The sequence below is a fragment of the Lynx rufus genome, unplaced genomic scaffold, assembly GCF_022079265.1.
Source record: "Lynx rufus isolate CCGP_SWC_20201006 ecotype Redwood Valley unplaced genomic scaffold, mLynRuf1.p SCAF_30, whole genome shotgun sequence".
Taxonomy (NCBI): domain Eukaryota; kingdom Metazoa; phylum Chordata; class Mammalia; order Carnivora; family Felidae; genus Lynx; species Lynx rufus.
Window position 1 is genome coordinate 6,260,689 of NW_025814846.1, and position 6,496 is coordinate 6,267,184.

Here is a 6,496-nt window from a genome sequence, read left to right on the forward strand (position 1 = left end):
GTGTGTGCACACACACATACACACGTGTATTCAAAATGGAGGAGATATGGCCTAGAAGCAGCATGTGTAATCCAGCTTAAGGATATTGGTAGGTAGTGAACTCAGTATGTGTCAGTTGTGAGACGTGGTGGCCAAAAGTTAACACTATCTTTGACTGCATTGACAAAAATGTGGTGTCTAGAACCAGGAAGGTGACATTCTTGCTCTACCTAGAACTGGTGAGATGACAGAATATTTTCCTTATGTGCACCACACTCTGAAAGGAACATTGACAAATGGGGAAAGCCTCAGCTGTCACATTTCCCTTGATATGGTTGTGGGTTCACACTTCCCCCAGAGCAACCTTATCCTGCAAACTCACCACAACCCAACCCTGCTTGCAGCCTAGCCTTAAGCCATATCAGGAAGCTCTCATCAGCCACAGAGCCATGAGTCCTGGAGAATTTGGGGTCTTATACTTTTCTACCTCTCAAGTATTAGGGGCTTAAAATCATGAGTCAATTCACATAAAGGCCATTCTACTTTGTTATAAAGCATAACAAATAGTAGCCTTTCAGGCTACTGCCACCCACCATAGGCCAAACTATTTTCTGCTTTAGGAAGACTTTCTTAGGTCCCAAGCAAGCCTATGTAGGTATCTCACATTCAAGCATGAAAAAAGTGAAAATGTGAGAGTACAGAACAGAGGAAATGGACCGCTTCCCCCAAATTCTTTGGACTTGTATACATATAAGAGTTTGAAGCAGTTCTTGCCTAGTATTGTGGTTTTCCTCATGGTGGATGGTATCTATACAGTGGATCATTGGAGTTTAATGGATCACCCTAGGGCCACACTTTACCCGCATTTCATGTCTCTTGAAGCTGGAGGTGGTTGCTCACTGCAGAGCATAGCAGAAGTTGCAAGCATCCTTGAACATCCTTGTCTTTTGAAAGAGTAGGCACAGAAATGTCTGAGGGGCCCTTATCATCCTCTGTCCTCACACTGCCTGTTGATGTAGTTAATGTTCTTGCTCTAGCTGATATTATTTCACTTGTTCTTATAGATCTTGATATTCTTGCAATTGCTCTGAGTTTTCATGTTGCTAACATTGTTGCTTCTGCTGGTATTGATAGTGCTATAAAGGCAGTAGTGCACAGTCCTATTGGATTTCCCCAAGTCACAATTTCTCCAGTTTCTTCAGAAGATACTTGGTCTATTTATCACATGTTTTTGTTGGCTTTCCTAGAAGGATTCTAGCAGTGCACTTGTCTTGGGGATACAGATGATAGTCTCTGATTCATTTTGGGCCAAAGATTAATACTGAAGCCCTAGATCACACATTCAACCAGTGTTTTTATAGCTAACTTTATTTCATAAAGCAATACCTTCCAAGCAGATTGTGACACTAAAGCTACTGAGAAACAGTCTTAGAGGTGAATGTATTCAGGAAATGAGATATATTTTCCTATTTGTTCTCACTCTTTGAATAGGAGCAACTGCTACTCACCATTTCTCTATTTCAGCCTACCCAGTGATCCACCAGCTTGACCATATCAAGCCTTCTAGTCATTGTACTTTTATTTGATATAATTACTTGTAATTATAATTATTTGTAATTATATAAAACTCTGTAATTATATAAAAGTATATATAAATTATATAAAAAACTCTATATTTATATTTGTGGCCATTTAATTAATATCAATCTCTCCCACTTAGCTGATCATAACTTTTATAAGGTTAGGAATTCTCTGAAGTGTGGAAGATAACAGGTGTTCAACAACTACACAAATAAAAGAATAAGTACATGCTAAGAAAAATCTACTTGCCTTTCAACATTCAAAACGCTAAAAACAAGCTAACGTTGTATACATTTATCTAGTGGCACTTCATTCATAAATATCTAATTTGTTTCATAAAAAAATCAAAATGGAAAATTCAGCAAAGGATTTGAACAGGAGTCTCACAGGAGAGGAAAAACAAATAGTTGTTAAACATATTTAAAAAGATGAACAATTTCACTACCAATCAGGTAATTGCAAATTAAAACAATAATAAAATACTATTTCTGGTTAGCAAAATTTTAAAGTTTGATAATTTGAAGTTTGGAAAATGTATTGAAAATAAGTAATATCAAACTCTGATGATGAAAATATAAATTGGTATAGTCATTTTGGAGGCAAATTTTTAGCAAAACTAAATTGAAAAATAAATATCCAGATGGTATAATTTGCTTTAAAATGCACAATGTGTATGGGGGATGGAGTATAGATGAAACAAGGTTGGCCTTGTGTTGATAATTGTTAAAATTATGCATCCCATGAGCTACTAATTTCTCCTGTTATCTATCCCAAAGGAACATTACTACACATATGCACAAGAAGTCATGTCAAAGATATTTATATCAGGGCTGTTGGTAATAGCGAAAAATTAGAAATTATTAAAACCCACATCAGTAGTGACATAGTCAAATTAATGACGGTGCATCTGTACTACACAATACCAAGGATCAGTTAAATAGAAAGAAATACATCTAGATATCCAAGTCATGTTTTTGAATGAGAAAAGTAACTTGCAGATTAATGTGTTCAACATGATACCATTTATATAGAAAGGAAACACCATGCAGACCACTCAAAATAATTATATATATATACATATATATATATATATATATATATATATATATACATGCCAAGGGGATGAGGAAGGGGATGAGGACTAGTGTAGAGGTGAGACTGATGGTTAAAGACAGTATTGATCTTATCTGCACATTTTATATCTTTCAATTGTTACAAGAGAAATACATTCAAATGTTATTTGAGTACCTTAAAGTAACTTTTTAAAGATCCGAAAATAAAAACATTTAATATCTTGGAAAGATGTTTATGTTAAATTGCAAAATGAAAAGAAATAGGTTATAAAACAACATAATAACATTGCAATAATATAATAAAAATGTCTGAATGGATGTACAGCAAAATGCTTAGAAGAGGGAGGCAGTGGTGATGAAATTGTAGGTAGTTTAATTAATTAATTAATTAATTAATTAATGTTGTGTTTGCTTACCTGTATGTTTGCATTTTACTATAATAAATATGTATTGTTTGTATAAAAAAACAAAAAAACAAGCTAAAAAATAAAGTATGATAGTCATGGAGTTTGCTTATATAAGAAAGCCTCCATTAAGAAAGAAAAAGAAAGAAAGAAAGAAAGAAAGAGAAAGAAAAGAAAGAAAGGCAAAAAGAAAAAGAAAAAGAAAAAGAGAAAGAGAAAGAAAAAGAAAAAGAAAAAGAAAAAGAAAAAGAAAAATCCAGGGAGGCAGAGGAAAAGCCTAGATGGAAACTTCTAGGTAGAAGGGTCTCTATCTCTTTGCCATTCAGTGTTCTAGTCAACAAACACTGAAACACTGAACAGTTTATTCTGTCAGGCCCTGTTTAAGGTATGAAGAGTGGGGAACAGGTGGTGGGTGGGGGGAGTGGTAGGATGAAAACGAAATTTCTTCCCTTAGGCTGAACTTGTGCTTGAGGCTCTGTCACTGTACTTCCCACTCTACTACTTTGCCTAGACACCCACCTGCTCTTTTCCAACCCCTACCATTACTGAACATGCAAGCATAGAAAATTTGTTTTCAATATACCCATTTCAAGTTCCAAATTCTTTCTGAAAAGCAACCAAAGTGCCCCAATTCTTTTAATAGCTACTTTCAGCTTTCCATGGGCTGCTCTAACATTGGCTGTGTTCCTTTTATTCCAGTCCCCTAGTTCCAAGAACCATCATATTTTCTCTATCCCGTTGGTGTTCTTCCACCCTTTACTCCCAATCGCGCATGTACACACACACACACACGCACTTTCCTTTGTGTAAATTTTTTTTCTTGCTATTATAGAAGTAAAAGACGCTGAAAATAGACAATTTCAAGAGTACAGAGAACAGGTTGTTTGGTTTTTTTGGTGTTGACTTTTTTTTTTGGTGTTGACTATATAAAGATTTTATATATTTTGCTTATTAACCCCTTATTGGATATATCATTTGCAATATCTTCTCCCATTCAATATGTTTCCTTTTAGTTTTGTTGATTGTTTCCTTTCCTATGCAAAAGATTTTTATTTTGAAATAGTCCCAATAGTTCATTTTTGCTTTTGTTTCCCTTACTTAAGGAGACGTATCTAGAAAAATGTTGCTATAGCCAGTGTCAGAGAAATCACCGCCTGTGTTCTCTTCCAGGATTTTTATAGTTTCAGGTCTCACATTTAGGTCTTAATTTTTTATTTGTTTTTGTGTATGGTGTTAGAAAGTGGTCCAATTTCATTCTTTTATTGTAATTACCCTGTTTTTCCAACACCATTTATTGAAAAGACAGTCTTTTCCCCATTGTATATTTTCGCCTCCTTTGTCATAGATTAATTGACCATATAAGTGTAGATTTGTTTTTGGGCTCTCAGTTCTGTTTCATTGATTTATGTATCTATTTTTGTGCCAGAACCATATGGTTTTGATTATTACAGCTTTGTAGTACACCTTGAAATCTGGGATCATGATACCTCTTGCTTTTGTTTTGTTTTTAATTTTTTAATGTTTATTTATTTTTGAGAGAGATAGAGAGACACAGTGCAAGCAGGGGAGGGGCACAGAATCTGAAGCAGACTCCAGGCTCTGAGCTGTCAGCACAGAGCCCACAGTGGGGCTGGAACTCACAAACTGTAAGATCGTGACCTGAGCCAAAGTCAGAAGCTTAACCAACTGAGCCACCCAGATGCCTCTGTTCTGTTTTCTCAAGATTTCTTTGGCTATTCAGGCAAGGTCTTTTGTGGTTCCACACAAATTTTAGTATTATTTGCTCTTATTTTGTGAAAAATACTGCTGGCATTTTGATAGGAATTGCATTGAATCTGTTGCTTGCTTTCTGTAATGTGGACATTTTAACAATATTAATTCTTCCAGTCCATGAACATGGAATATCTTTCCATTTGTTTGTGTCATCTTCAATTTATTTCATCAATGTTTTACAGTTTTCAGACTACAGGTATTTCATCCCCTTGGTTAAGGTTATTCCTAGGTATTTTATTATTTTTGGTGAAATTATGAATGAAATTGTTTTCTTAGTTTATTTTTCTGCTACTTTGTTAATAGTGTATAGAAATGCCACTGATTTCTGTGTATTAATTTTGTATCCTACAGCTTTACTGAATTCATTTGTTACTTGTAGTAGATTTTTGGTGAAGTTTTCAGGGTTTTCTATGTATAATATCATGTCAAATGGTCACCTGCAAATGGTGACAATTGAACTTCTTTACCAGTAAGGAATGTATTCAATGAATGATATTATAATAATACAGTATGGTGACAGATGATAGCTAAACTTGTGGTGAGTATAGTATAATGTATAAACTTATTGAATCAGTGTGTTATACATCTGAAACTAATGTAACATTGTGTGCCAACTACACTCAAAAAAATAAATTAATACAAAATAATAATCAATGAGGAAAATGCCCCTTCAAAAAAGTACAGAGAACAAGATATATGTAATGGAAAAAAATTCATTAATCCTACAACCAAGAGGCAACCAACCGCAGTTAACTTTGTTGGTTCATTTTTTCCAGTCCTTTTTCTTTTCTTTTTTTTAAAATATGAAATGTATTGTGAAATTGGTTTCCATACAACACCCAGTGCTCATCCAGACAGGTGCCCTTCTCAATGCCCATCACCCACCCTCCCCTCCCTCCCACCCCCCATCAACCCTCAGTTTATTCTCAGTTTTCAAGAATCTCTTATGGTTTTAGAGAGGGAGAGAGCCAGTCCTTTTTCAGAATGTGTATGTGCGTGTGTGCATGTATGTGTGTGTATTATTTGTTTTACTTAATTGAGATCATGCTCTTTATACTGTGTTGTGTCCTTCCTTATTCACTTAATGCCATAAAATTGGCATTTACCCCTGTTGTTAAGTATTCTTTGAAATGGCTATATATTATCTTTTTTTTTGTTTTTTTTTTTGTTTTTTTTTATATGAAGTTTATTGACAAATTGGTTTCCATTCATTATCTTTTTAAAAAATTTTTAATGTTTTTATTTAGTTTTGAGACAGAGACAGAGCATGAGCAGGGGAGGGGCAGAGAGAGAGGGAGACACAGAATCTGAAGCAGGTTCCAAGCTCTGAGCTGTCAGCACAGAGCCCGACATGGGGCTCGAACTCACAGACCATGAGATCATGACCTGAACTGAAGTCAGACACTTAACTGACTGAGCCACCCAGGCACCCCTGAAATGGTTATATATTATCTTTAACAATTATGTTATATTTATGTAACCCTTTCCTGGAACATTTAATGTGGTTCACTATAAATCTATATGTATATGCATATATGCATATGTATATCTATATCATCTATATTTATATCTATATCTATATCAAGTGTGAATCTCAGTAAGTCTATAAACATGAATGTACTGGAAAAATAATTTTATTCTTTGTAACTCAATTTAATTTCTATTTCCACTGTACAGCCTGCTGTA